The 14,501-nt window shown below is 47.0% G+C and overlaps 1 long non-coding RNA gene across 1 annotated transcript; it reads left to right on the top strand.

Annotated features, from left to right (window-relative positions):
- Positions 1-11,180: 11,180 nt before the first annotated feature.
- LOC132226679 (uncharacterized) lies at positions 11,181-13,154 on the top strand. Its single transcript, XR_009451071.1, has 3 exons — positions 11,181-11,370; positions 11,533-11,706; positions 13,034-13,154. It is a non-coding gene; the product is annotated as an uncharacterized LOC132226679 (long non-coding RNA).
- The last annotated feature ends 1,347 nt before the right edge of the window (positions 13,155-14,501 follow it).

Raw genomic sequence — 14,501 nt, 5'->3', positions numbered from 1 at the left:
TTTTCAGTCTCCCACTGACATGGGTTTAGCTATGTGACTTGCTTACTTCCAAGAAGTGTGAGGGAAATAATGTCTGCCACATTGGAGCACAGATTTTAAGAACATTGTGAGGTTTCAGCTAGATAATTTAAGAGACATTGCCTAGCTCTGTGCCAGAAATCTAGACAGTCATAGGTTAAAGAAGAATAAAAACAACCACAGACAAAGAAATTCTGTTAGGGCACAATTGCCCACTCAAACAATGGGTCAGTTAGGTTTTCTCTTAGTTTGAAATAAAAATTCCAAAGGTTACCCTTTGAGCAATGGCCTAGATGATATGAATAATGGCATTATTTTCTAGGCTAATGCTAGAGTAAGGGAAGAAATAAGATAAGCAAGGGTTTCATGTTTGGCTAAAGTAGGAAGTCTTGATCCAGTGTCTTGGGCAGAAGTCTAGATCTAGTCATGCACATCAGTTACTTCTTTTCCTAGTCAGTTTGTTTTGAAGGTCTTCATTGCTTGTACAGAATCGGGTATCAAGTGAAACCTTCCTTAGCTGTGAGATGTGTACCTAACGCTCAGTGTCTTCTAGATTTGCAGCAGTGTCAATGATCAGGAGCAGTTGATAAGGTCCCTTTCAACAGGACTCAAGGGCTGTCCTCTTCCAATGATGCTTCCAGAACACGCAGTTACTAGGCTCTGGGCCAGCCGTGGGCAAACTATGGCCCGCGGGCCAGATCCGGCCCATTTGAAATGAACAAAACTAAAAAAAAAAGACCGTACCCTTTTATGTAATGATGTTTACTTTGAATTTATATTAGTTCACACAAACACTCCATCCATGCTTTTGTTCCGGCCCTCCGGTCCAGTTTAAGAACACATTGTGGCCCTCGAATCAAAAAGTTTGCCCATCCCTGCTCTGGGCTCTGATCTAAAGGATCATTTGAATTGAAGTCTGGAAAATCTTCTTTGACTTGTTAATGATGGGCTTGAGCATAAGACATTAAAGACATACAGTAGCTGGTCATACTAGCACATGATGATGAGGGATTAGCAGATGGTTTTATTCCAATAAACACTGGTCTACTGGTACAGTGCCTCATGTGAAGTCAAAGCACATTTTCTAACTGGGAGGGCATCAGCCTTGAGGCAAGGGAAGGCTTTAACCTATTTGGAAAACATACCCAACAATAAGAAGGTATTGATAACTCATACTAAGTGACAGTTGAGTGAAGTCAAGTTGGAGGAGCTAAAAGGGTTCAGAGGGAGGAAGTCTGAGAACAAAATAGTTTATCTTCAGTGCACTATGGTGGGTAAAGAAAGGCAAAAACGAAAAATAGGATTTGCGAGGAAGCCTGAAAAAAACAAGTTGTTTTCCTGAGTTTCCCATAGCCCTGAATGTTCATTTAATGTATAGGCATTGTTTACCCATCTAAGTTTATCAAATTCAGAAAACTGTTGCCATGTTAGAGGGATATCAGGATTAAAAAAAAAAAAATTGGCAATGAAGGACTATTTTTGTTGTTGTTGCAGCAGAATGGACTTCATGTGCCATGATCTCTATAAATTCTACTAGAGGCCCGGTGCATGAAATTTGTGCACTTTGGGGGGAGGCATCCCTCAGCCTGGCCTGAGCCCTCTCACAGCCCGGGAGCCCTGGGAGGTTGTCCAATTGATGGCTTAGTGGGCCTATGCCATCAGTTGGACATCCTTAGCATTGCCACGGAGGCAGGAGAGGCTCCCACCACTGCCGCTGTTCTTGCCAGCTGTGAGCTCAGCTTCTGGCTGACTGATGCTCCCCCTGTGGGAGTACACTGACCACCTGGGGGCAGCTCCTGTGTTGAGTGTCTGCCCCCTGGTGGTCAGTCTGCATCATAATGACCACTCATTCCACCATTTGGTCATTTGCATATTAGCCTTTCATTATATAGGATACACTATAGATAAGGCCCCCTAGAATCATAAGAAATGCAAAAAATCCACTGTTAACTCTTTCTCGAAATGCCCCTATTGAAAATAAAATTGCCCCCTTGTGGGGCCTGTGCTGCACCTTGGGAACCACTGGGCTTGACACTTTTCCTCTCTGAGCTTCATTTCTGAATACATACATACACATATACCATGGAAATTGTAATCTCTTCTCTGTCTACCTCACTGGGTTGTCATGAGGAGGTTTTGAGCTAATAAACCTAGAAATGTTTAATCAAGTAAGTGATGTCTAAATGGGAAGGGATTGTTATTTTTAAGCCCACGGGTACCTTCGCAGGTAGCAGGTGCTGATTAGGGGAGGAGGCATGATTGTTTCCTGGGACTGTAGCTATCAAACTTTGCAGAGGGTTCTGCAGGCCTCAGAAGGGCAGGCTCTGGCCAGCAGCCCTGTAGCGGTGGTTGTCCCTGGAGGTGCTAGGGAGGGGAAAGTAGGGGGATACTAGGGGGTGACGAGGCCAAAGGGGGAGTAACTGTGAAACTTCCCTGCTTGGTGCCATTCTTTAAATTGTATGTGGCCATTTCCCAGCTGTCTGTGCTCAGGGCGGGGCTCCAATCTCCTGGTGCGGGGCTGGGACGGGCCAGGGTAGGGCCAGGCGGGCTAGGAGGGCGAGGGTCAGTGCGCTTTTGCTGTGGAGAAGGTGCTGCTGCTGGGGGTGGGGGATGGGTCTGACCCTGGAGAGGGCTTGCTCAGGCCTGCCTCCACCTGAGTCTGGTCTTGTAAGGAGGAGAGGTGTGCCCGGCCCCAGTGGAGGGGGCCCAGCAGCGGTGGGCCACAGGCCCTGGGTACCTCGGGGGCACTGATGGGTCCTCCTTGGCATGAGGCATGCTATTGCTGTGGTCGCCCCTGGCGGGGGTGGCGGTGGAAGAGATTGGGAGTCGAAGGTGCAGGCTGCGGCTACTCCTGAGGCTGGGTCTTCTCCCTGTCCAGTCAGCCTCCCCGTCCCCCCTGGGATGTGGGTGCTGGGGTAGGGTGTCCATGCAGAGGGATTGGAAGAGCTCCCCAAGGCCTCTTCCTCTTCCTTCTTTGCAGTCAGGCTCCTGTCAGGCACTATCCTGAGACCCCTGGGAACTTGGCTCCGGCTGCCCTGCCCCTCCATGGCTCCCTGAAACCCCCACCCCACTCAGCTCTCCCTGGCCGCCTGCCTGTCAAGAGGCTGCTGGGGTGCCCTGCTGCAGGCAGCGTTGTCCTGGGGCAAGGGGTGGGGGTATGGGGAGCAGTTCCAGTGAAGTTTAGTAAACCCCAGGTTGGTGTCGAGATTCAGCTGCAGGGCCATGGGGGAGTCTGCCTGGGCAGGAGGAAATCGTGCTAGACCTGGAGGCCCACCCCATGGCCCCGCAGCCCGCCCACCCTGTGAATAGTTGTGATGTGATGCATCCCGGATAATTTGCATATTCCTCTATTTCATATAAATAGACTAGGGGCCCGGTGCACGAAATTCGTTCACTGGGTGTGGGGGGGAGTGTCCCTCAGTCCAGCCTGCCCCCTCTCACATACTGGGAGCCCTCAGGCGTTGACCCCCATCACCCTCCAGAGGTGTCAGGCCTGGGTAGGGGACTCTCATTTCCCCCCATCACTGGTTCTGCCCCCAGCCCAGGCCTGATGCCTCTGGCCCAGGCATCAGACCTGGGCAGGGGACCCCCAGACCCCTCCGATTGCTGGCTCTGCCCCTTGCCCAGGCCTGATGCCTCAGCCAGAGGCGTAGACCCCCATCACCCTCTGATCACCTGATCCGCCCCTTGCCCAGGCCTGACGCCTCCGCCAGAGGTGTCAGGCTTGGACAGGGGACCCCCATTTCCCCCCGATCACTGGCTCTGGCCCCCGCCCAGGCCTGAGGCCTCTGGCCCAGGAATCATGCCTGGGCAGGGGACCCCCATCTCCCTTTGATCGCTTGCTCCACCCCCCGCCCAAGGCTGACGCCTCTGACCCGGGCTTCAGGCCTGGGCAAGGGGACCATCATATCCCCCCAATCCCCGGCTCCGCCCCCCGCCCAGGCCTGATGCCTCGACCAGAGGAGTTGACCCTCATCACCCTCCGATCACCAATCACCGGATCGGCCCCTTGACCAGGCCTGAGGCCTCCGGCAGAGGTGTCAGGCCTGGGCAGGGGACCCCCAGCTCCCCGTGGTTGCATCCGGCCCGGGCAGTGGGGACCCGCAGTGGCAGCAGATATAAACTGGGGCACTGGGAGATATAGAGGTGTTTTTAATGTGAGTTTTCACAGGGACCAGACCTTGAGCATCCTGAAGTTCCACACCACCCTAGCCCTGGTCGTAAGCAAAGACTGCTTGTTCACGGGGTAACTATTGCAAGCCTCTGGACACACCTGGCCAACTGCCAGGGATGTTTGAACTGAACCCAGACCTGCCCAAAGGCAATCACTGAGATTTTTTTTAATTTTAATTTTTGTTAATCCTCGCAGAGTATATTATTCCATTAATTGTTTCTTTGTGGAAGGAAGGGAAGGAGGAGGGGTGGGGGTGGCAGAGAGAGAAACACCGATGTGAAGGAGACTTTGGTTGACTTCCTCCCGAACGCACCTGATGGAACCAGGGATCTAATCTGCAACCTAGGTTCATGCCCGTGACCAGTTATGGAACCCGCCACCCTCTGGTGCTCAGGCAGAAGCTCTAACCAGGGAGACACATCCACCAGGCAGTCTCCGCGATTTGAGTTACTTGGGCTTTGCACATGGGCTCTGGCTGCCCTTGACCACAAGGCCCTCTGCACATGCCTCGTGATGTCAGAGGCCGTTGCCTGGTTACTGTGATTCCGAGGGGAGAGATGCTAAACTGCCAAACTGCCCTGCTTGAATGCTGTGGCGTGAGGTGGTTGGCTAGAGAGCTAGTAGTGAGCTCAGGAGGCGCGAAAAGCGGAGGGAAGGTGCGGCTTCTCTGAAGCCCTGACTCTCCGCCATGAAGAAGGTGTTTTCTTTTCTGAAAAGTCCCAGGGTGGCGGCCATGGACTCCCCCACCAATCCTGAGAGCAGTGGCGTGGGAGCCCGAAGGCCTCTCTTTCGAGACACAGATATGGGAGCGATCCACAAAGCTGCCAGCGTGGGCAACGTGCGGAAAGTGAAAAAAATCCTATTGTTCAGGAAAAGTGGCCTGAACGATAGGGACAGGATGAGCAGGTGATGGGGACTGGGCGGCTGGGGGCCCGGGGTCTACTGGGAGGAGGCGGGTGGACTTGGGAGAGACGCCCCTTGCGGGTCTCAGCAGGTGGGAGCAGCCTCCTGTCAGCCAGGGCGCTGCAGCTCCTCCCTGGTGGACACCTGACCTGGGGTCTAGCCCTCAGACCAACTTCATGAGCAAAGACAACACCATAAGGACCCGCTCACAGTGCCTCTTACAGAACACTTTACTGACAACTTTTGAGTGATGTAACTGCATATCAATAATGGAAACAAAATTAAGTATATACAGCATTTTGTACTAGATTAGAGACCTGGTGCACAGAATTCGAGCGCTGAGGGAATGGGGGGAGTCCCTCAGCCAGGCCTGCACCCTCTCACAGTCCAGGACCCCTCGCTCCTTACCTCCAGCCTGCTCACTGCTCCTTAGTGCTGCTGCAGAGGCAGGAGAGGCTGCTGCCACCGCCGCTGCCCTCACCAACTTTGAACCCAGCTTCCGGCTGAGTTGAGCTCCCCCTGTGGGGGCACACTCACCACCAGGGGGTAGCTCCTGCATTGAGCGTCTTCCCCCTGGTGGTCAGTGATATCATAGCGACTGGGCATTCTGCTGTTCGGTCGATTTGCATATAAGGTTTCTATTACATAGGATGTACACATTTTTACACTATAATGTCACATGCTATAGAAAAATGAATAATGAGAGAAATAATTCCCATAATCGATCACCCTCTGAGCTAAAAGTTCTTTGGATAAAATCCAATAACCGCTTTATATCCGTGTGCACCTATGTTCCTAATGGCGGGACCTCAGAAGGAACTTTGAGTGGGAAGATGGCTGTGGTCCTGATTAGGAAGACTCACTTTCTCAAAATGTGTGCCTTCCTATGTTTATCAATTTTACAACCAAGTAATTATGTTTTAAAATTGTTTCAGTTACATGCTATCTTTCATTGTTGTGATGAAATTAAGAAAATTTTGTATAGTAGACACAGGTTTACCCTTCTAGCTATCATCAGGTGCTATAAACTTTCAGAAAGTATTTATTTACAGATAAATGATTGGAACAAAATGGGAAATTCCGAACACCCCAAATATATGTAAGACTTTAGAAATTGATACTGATGACATTTCATATGTGTAGAAAAGGGTCAGTTAAAAATGGTGGAAATTTTCTGTTAAGTATTTGGAGAAAAATAACTAAATTAAAATAAATTCCCGATTAAAAATTTTAAATATAGAAAATGAGAACAGTACCAGAAGAAAGCACAAAGGATTATTTATACATTTTTTAAAAAAATGTTGACCAAGACTTCAAGAGCAAGATTTCAGGAGATTGACTGAGCAATATAAAAAATTCAAACCCACTGTGTATCAGAAAATAATATTATCAAAATCAAAGAAAATGTGCTTGCAAAATATTTGCAATGTATGTGTATCAGAGGGAAAAGTATGTCTTCCTTTTACAGAGAAGTCTTTAAAATCAACAAGAGCTGAACCGGTTTGGCTCAGTGGATAGAGCGTCGGCCTGCGGACTCAAGGGTCCCAGGTTCGATTCTGGTCAAGGGCATGTACCCTGGTTGCGGGCACATCCCCAGTGGGGGGCGTGCAGGAGGCAGCTGATCGATCTCTCTCATCGCTGTTTCTAACTCTCTATCCCTCTCCCTTCTTCTCTGTAAAAAAATCAATAAAATATATTAAAAAAATAAAAATAAAAATAAATAAAATCATCAAGAAAAAACTCTAATTTGAAAGTGGACAAAGTGCTTTTTGCATAAGTATAAGTGACCAGCATACAAAGGGAAAAATATTTAGTGTCCTGGTAAGAAAGGAATAAGTTAAAAGAGGAGTTAAATAGTATTTTCCATCCAAAAAATTTGTGAAGTTGACCAGTGATTGTCTTTATATTCCTACTTCAAGTTTAAGTTGCTTTTGATTTTGAAATAGGAAATTTGATGCTGAGCACCACACTTAGCATATGTATTCCCTCTACCCATCAATTCTATTTATACTAAAATATCATTATGAAATAATTAGATAAATTACACAATTTGTTTTACTCAGCACTTCTTAAAATAGCAGTGTATTAATAAGAAAGACTCAGTTTGGTTATACATATAAGAAGACTATGATCGTTTGTTATGGAAAAAATATGTGCAAAATGTGATAAAATTTATTTCTGGGCATTTGTATTATAAATGAACATTTCCTTTGTAAAAAATATAATTTCTTTAATGAACATATACAGACATTCTAGTAAATATGAATTGATTTCTCACTTTCTGTTTTTGGGAATTTTTTGGAAAATGTTTTGAGGCTTGGTATCTTCTGACAACTATTGGCCTCTTCAGAAGTAAAGAGAATATTTGTATTTTTATGTTTATTTTTACTGTTGACACTGTTACAGATGTCCCCCATTTCACCTCCTCAGTGCCCTTCCACCCAGCGCCCTTCAGCCTTCACGCATTGCTGTCTGTGTCCATGGGCTGTGCACATATGCACATATGTTCTCCGGCGAATCTCTTCCAGTTCCCCCGCCCCCTCCCTCTGAGATCTGTCAGTCTGGCCCATGTATCCATGCCTCTGCTCTTATTTTGTTTGTCAGTTTATTTTGTTTGTTAGATTCCACATGTAAGTGAGATCATATGGTATTTGTCTGTCTCTGACTGGCTTATTTCATTTACTGTAATAACCTCCAGATCCATCCATGCAAAGGGTATAAGAGCGCCTTCTTTTTACAGCAGCGAGTATTCCATGGTGTAAATGTACGACATCTTTTTCATCTACTTATCTACTGACGGGCACTTGAGTTGTTTGTCACCTATGCCTGTAAGCACACCATATGTGTTTTACTTCATATAGCTTTATTACATATAATATGTAAATGATTATAGCTTAATCTTTTTCGTTGTGTGGTTATAAAAATGAAAAATTCAAAATAGTGCCCTGACTAGTATGGCTCAGTTGGTGGGAGCATCGGCTGGTATCCCTCCTGTACACTGAAAGGTCTCAGGTTCTTTTCAAGTCAGGGCTCCTATCCAGGTTTCTGGTTTGATCACTGCTTGGGTGGGGTGCCTACAGGAGGCAACCAATTGATGCTTCTCCTTCACCTCGGTGTTTCTCTCACTCTCTCCCTCTCCTTCCCTCTCTCAAATCAATTAAAAATAATTTTTAAAAAACATTTAAAAATGTTCTTTTTGTTTTATTGTTGACAGCATTACAGATGTCTCCCATTTTTTCCTTTTTTGTCCTCCCTCCACCCAAACCCCACCCCACCAGGTGACTTTCCCATATTATTGTCTGCGTCCATGGGTTATGCATATCTGTTCTTTGGTTGATCTCTTCCTGTCCTTCCACTACCACCCTGGTATCTGTTGATCTATTCCATGCATCCAAACCTCTGGACATATTTTGTTCATCAGTATGTTTTCTTCATTAGATTACACATATAAGTGAGATCATGTGATGTTTTTCTTTCTCTAACTGGGTTTTTTTCTTTAAAAAAGTAATAAAATAGAAAATATAGGAGAACCATGGCCTGTGGGGATCGGCCGAAACAGGCAGTCCAACACCACCTGCCGCTCCTGCCTGCCACTTTTGCTCATCCCGGCCCTGCTGCACTTGCCCCCACCAGTGTTCCTGCTGCTCTGCTGCAGTCTCGGGGCTGTGGTGGCCAGCCGTAAGCCCTGTATCTGGCGCCTGTCCATCAGCTGAGCCACGCTCCCGCTGTGGGAGCACACTGACAACTAGGGGCAGCTCTTGTGATGAGCGTCTGCCCCTGGTGGTCAGTTCACATCATAGTTACTGGTCGAGCAGTCGCATAGGCTTTTATGTTTATACTAGAGGCCAGTGCACAAAATTGCATGGCCCTGCCCACTCACGTGCACTCCGCTAATCGGCACATGCCCCACCCACCCGCGTGAACCTCACTGTGCCCGCCTCACCGAGCCCACCTTTCCACAACCACCCGCCCACCGCCCAGCCACCCTCTGGCCATCAGCCTTGGTCCAATCGAAGCTTGTGGGCTGCAGGGGAGGGACTGAGAGGTGCTCCATGCACCTCCTGGTGACTGGTCATTTGGTCATTACGGTGTGAAGGCATTACGTCCACTGGCTTTTTTATAATATAGACTAGTGGCCCAGGGCACAAAATTTGTACACATTAAAAGGGAATTAATTAGAGGAAATATTTTAATGTTGCTATTTGCCCTTTCTCTGTAATAGAAGTGTCAGAGCTGAAAGAAAATTAGTAAAATGTATATGAAAATCTTCCTCCTGTCAGAGTCTGGAGCACACCTTGCGACCCAGAGTCAAGTTCCCAGCCACCCACTGCACCTCGAAATTGCACGAGACCCAGACCCGGCTAGCCCCACCCCCACTGGGCAAGATCCAGACCCAGCCAGCCCCACCACCATCAAGCCCCGCCAGGCCTGGCACCAGGGCAGGGGCATGGCCTGAGGTTCCCCATATACCCCTGTCGGGCGGTGGGTGCAGACTAAGGTCCCCTGTCAAGCCCCACCGGGCGGGTGGCACAGCCTCAGGTCCCCCACCCAGACCCAGCACCACGCAGCCACAGGTCCCTGACGGTCGCTCATTACCGCTTGTTACGGGAACCCTGCCTCTGCTAGGGGCACAGCCATCTTGTGGTGGCCTGATGGAGTGAGGGTCAATTTGCATATTATCTCTTTATTATATAGGACTAGAGGACTAGTGCTTGAAATTCGTGCGTGGGGGGTGGTCCCTCAGCCCAGCCTGCACCCTCTCCAATCTGGGATCCCTCAGGGGATGTCCGACTGCTGGTTTAGGCTCTGTGGGATCGGGCCTAAACCGGTAGTTGGATATCCTTCTCACAATCTGGGACCACTGGCAACTAACCGCTCACCTGCCTGCCTGCCTGATTGCCCCTAACCAGCTCTGCCTGTCTGCCTGATGGCCCCTAAGTGCTCTCCCCTGCTGGCCTGATCACCCCTTATTGCTCTCCCCTGACAGCCTGATCATCCCTAACCACCTCTGCCTCTGCCACCATGGATTTGTCTAGAAGGACATCTGGAAGGACATTGGAAGATGTCTGGTCTATCTGGTCTAGTTAACATATTACCCTTTTATTAGTATAGATAGATAGTATTCCATTGTGTAGGTATACCACTGGTTTTTAATCCACTCATCTGCTGCTGGGCACTTAGGCTGTTTCCAAATTTTAGCTATTGTAAATTGTGCTGCTATGAACATAGGGGTGCGTATATTCTTTCTGATTGGTGTTTCTTATTTCTTGGGATACATTCCTAGAAGTGGGATTGCTGGGTCAAATGGAAGATCCATTTTTAATTTTTTCAGAAAACTCGATACTGTTTTCCACAGTGGCGGCAGCAGTCTGCACTCCCACCAGCAGTGCACAAGTATTCCTAGTTCTCCACATCCTCGCCAGCACTTGTTTATTGATTTGTTGATGATAGCCATTCTGACAGGTGTGAGATGGTACCTGGTTTTCATTTTAATTTGCATCTCTTGGGTGATCAGTGACTTAGAGCATCTTTACATATGTCTCTTGGCCTTCTGTAAGACATTCTGAATTAAAAATTGGATTCCAATGTCAGAGATGTTAAAGTGAGAGAATATAAGCATTTTAGAATAATTGAAATACTGTGTTCTTCCTAATCCTTAAAACACATGTGCAAAGCAGGTATAATGATATCAGTTTGCTAATTGATATGTTGTCTTTGTAAAGTGGTGGTAATAGTAATAATGATACTAATATCATAATTATTAAGCTGTTTTTATGTGCAAGTTACTGCAGTAAACACTTTGCATAGATTCTCATTAAAACAAACAGTGGTGCCCTGTGAGATGCCTATTATTTTTATCCCCATTTTGTTGATGAGGAAATGGAAGCCCAGAAAGGCCAAGTGACAGCTAATAAGTGACAATTAAAATAGGATCAGAACCAAGTTAAGCTGAATTCCCAGGTCATCCTCTCTGTATTCAAACAGGCTTTTCCTTCACTAATGTGGTGAGTAACAAAAACTAATAAATATTGTACTGTCTCCAGAAGAAAATTAAATATTTGCTTTGAAGGCATAGAGAGAAATGTTTACAATTACGTGGATATTGTAGGCTTTCATCTGGTGCCCTCTAATTCTCTAAGCAGTCCTCTCACTTTCATAGGACTGCTCTGCATGTGGCCTGTGGCAAGGGCCATCCGAGAGTGGTGAGACTGCTAACACGTAGACATTGCCTATTGAACCTCTGTGACATTGACAACAAAACGGCTCTCATTCACGTATGTATTAGCCAACTATGTCAACATGAGAGGGGTTTAATTGAATTACTTAGAATAAAAATGAGTTTATCTCATTTAACGAGAAGCCATTGGTGAAACTTGTGGAATGTTTACTTTGAATTCCTAGAACTTATAATCTATTTCTTGGCATAATACTGACAGGCCATACAATATGACCAAGAGGAATGTGCAACCATTCTTCTAGACCATGGTGCCGATCCAAATGTAATGGACATCCACGGCAACACTCCTCTTCACTATGCTGTCCTTGGCCACAATACAGCAATAGTGGAAAAGCTACTTTCCTGTATGGCAAATATGGAAGCAAGAAATAAGGTATAGATCAAGTAACTCTATTTACAAAATATTTGAAATACATGTTTTTACTTTAGTTTCAAGCCTTTTAAAAATTGTATGTTCTATTAATTTTAAAGAGAAAGGAAAGGAGAGGGAGAGAGAGATAGAAACATCAGTGATGAGAAAGAATTATCCATTGGCAGCCTCCTGCCCATCCCGTCTGGGGATTCACCCCACAAACTGGACATGTGCCCTGACCTCCTGGTTCAAGGGTCAGCACTCAACCACTGAGCAACACCAGCTGGGCACAAGAACTTTCTTTCTTTCTTCTTCCTCCCTCCCTCCCTCCCTCCCTCCCTCCCTCCCTCCCCTCTCTTCCTTCCTTCCTTCCTTCCTTCCTTCCTTCCTTCCTTCCTTCCTTCCTTCCTTCCTTCCTTCCTTCCTTCCTTCCTTCAAAGATTTTCTTTCTCAAATGCATACACTGAATAAAATAGATCAGGCCCTATCACCATGGAAACACTCCAAAGCCCAGTCAGGGGGCTGGAGAAATGTAGGGTCCATGGTAGGGGGCAAAGCTCTGTCTCCAGCTACCCTTCCATCCCAGAAGGAAGAACTTCCTGTTAGTGCCTGGGAGTGGGCGATAGGCTCAGAGCCCACTAAGGCTGAAGGCCTGGGGGAGTGAAGTGATGCTGGGGACTGGCTGCTGTGCTGCCAGGGGCTTAGGAAATGGTGCTGCTGGGAATGGGTGGGAGGAGGAGGCCTAGTACCCAGCAAGGGGAGCTGGGTGAGTGCCAGAGGGAAGAGGAAGCCCCAGTCCACAGGCAACAAAATAACAACAGGATACCATGATAGGAAAACAGATTCTGGGAACCCGTACTGTAAATGTTGGAAGTGAGATTTGGAGAAGGATGCTGCAGTTAATCTGTTGAAGAGGCAGTGCAGGGCATTTTAAAGGGAAGAACAGTCAGTGACTGCACAGGGGTGAGAAGATAGGGGATCCTTTTATTTATTTTTCCTCCTCACCAGAGGATTTCCCCCCCATTGATTTTAGAGAAAGTAGAAGGGAGAGAAGGATGAGGGGTGAAAGAGAGAAACATTAATGTGTGGGTGCCTCCTGCATAGGCCCAGACCAGGGCTGGGGACCAAATCTGCAACTCAGGTGCAATCTCTGGAATGGGAATCAAACCTGGATCCTTCCATGAGCAGGCCAATGCTCTAACCAGTGAGAACACCAGGCAGGGCAAAAGGGGCTACTTTTTATTTACTTTCTATATCATATGTGTAAGTTCATAAGTTTTAATGTTCAGTTTGTATATATATATATATATAATTTAATAAATTATAAACTGTTTTTCTGTTTATACAGGATGACTTCACACCATTTTCACTTGCTAAATATGAAAACAAAGAGAAAATGGTGGAATTTTTAGTAACTAGAGCTTCAAAAATCAATCACATGGAAAGGTACAATTGCTCATTCCTTGTTTTATATTTGGAGGGTACATTTATTAAAGCTAGGGCCAGTGAAATAATGAAGGGCTTAGTTGGAACTATTCTAAGCTGCCAGAGAGATTGAAATAAAGCTGCAGGAGAAGACCAGATTTTCTCCTTTGTTACCAGATCTGTCCCTCTCCCCCCCCCCCCCCCCAAGGACACTAGAACATCTTTGTTTAGGCAGTGGAAGGTCCCATGTCACCTTTCCCAGAGAAGTAGGCAGCAGCTTGCCTGAGACTCCATAATTGAGGTTGGCCCCTCAAAGGACCTCTTTGCCATAAGAATGAAACATTCCCAAGTGAGTTGAATTTACCTCAGGTTTCAAAATATTTTGAATTATGCCTCACATGGAAGCCAGTTAGAAAGCTCTGACTCAAGAGTAGGTTAAGGGTCCTTACAATTGCTAAGACCCCATCATGACTCATCAGTACCCATTAGTGACAAGTAGGATTCTGTCATCCAAGCCAATTGGGTGTGGACAGGGATATTAAGCATCATTCTCATAAAGATCTGCTGGCTCACAGTGTGAGTAGATAGGGAAAAGATAGTAGTGGTTCAGGCCACGTCCTGACTTCTATTAGTTTTCTGCGGTTGGCATGATTCACAACAAAAATAAGGGAGCATTGTGTTATCTGACTTCATGAGGTAATGTATTTGTACATACATTTAGTTGCAAGTTATATAGTAGTTAAAACACCCTGAATTACAAACCACAAAGAAAGAATAATAACCAAAATCCTATCTAATAAAAGCCTAATATGCTAAATGTCTGGTTGTCTGGTCATCCATTCAACCAATCAAAGCATAATATGCTAATGATACACTAAGGCCGCTCAACCACTCACTATGATGTGCACTGACCACCAGGGGGCAGATGCTCCAACTGGTAGGTTAGCTTGCTGCTGGGGTCCAGCCAATTGGGACTGAGAGAGATGGGCAGGACATGCCCTGGAGCTCTCCTGTGGTTCTTCCCTGGCTGGCCAAACTCCTGCTTCCCTCCCCGGCTCCGATTGTGCACCAGTGGGGTCCCTCTGCCTGGCCTGCACCCTCCCTCATCCAGAACCCCTCAGTGGGGCACATTGACTGTCAAGTAGTTCCATCCTATATAATAAAAGGCTAAAAGGCAAATCAACTGAATGGTGGAATGACCGATTGCTATGATGCACACTGACCATCAGAGGGCAGAAGCTTAACACAGGAGCTTCCCCCTGGTAGTCAGTGCACTCTCACAGGGAGAGTTCCACTCAGCCAGAAGCCCTGAGATGGGCTCATGACTAGCAAGCACAGTGGCAGTGGCGGGAGCCTCTCCCACCTCCGCACTAAGGATGTCCGACTGCCGG

Source organism: Myotis daubentonii, chromosome 1 (genome assembly GCF_963259705.1).
Source record: "Myotis daubentonii chromosome 1, mMyoDau2.1, whole genome shotgun sequence".
NCBI lineage: Eukaryota > Metazoa > Chordata > Mammalia > Chiroptera > Vespertilionidae > Myotis > Myotis daubentonii.
This window is presented reverse-complemented; position numbering and strand designations above follow the sequence as displayed.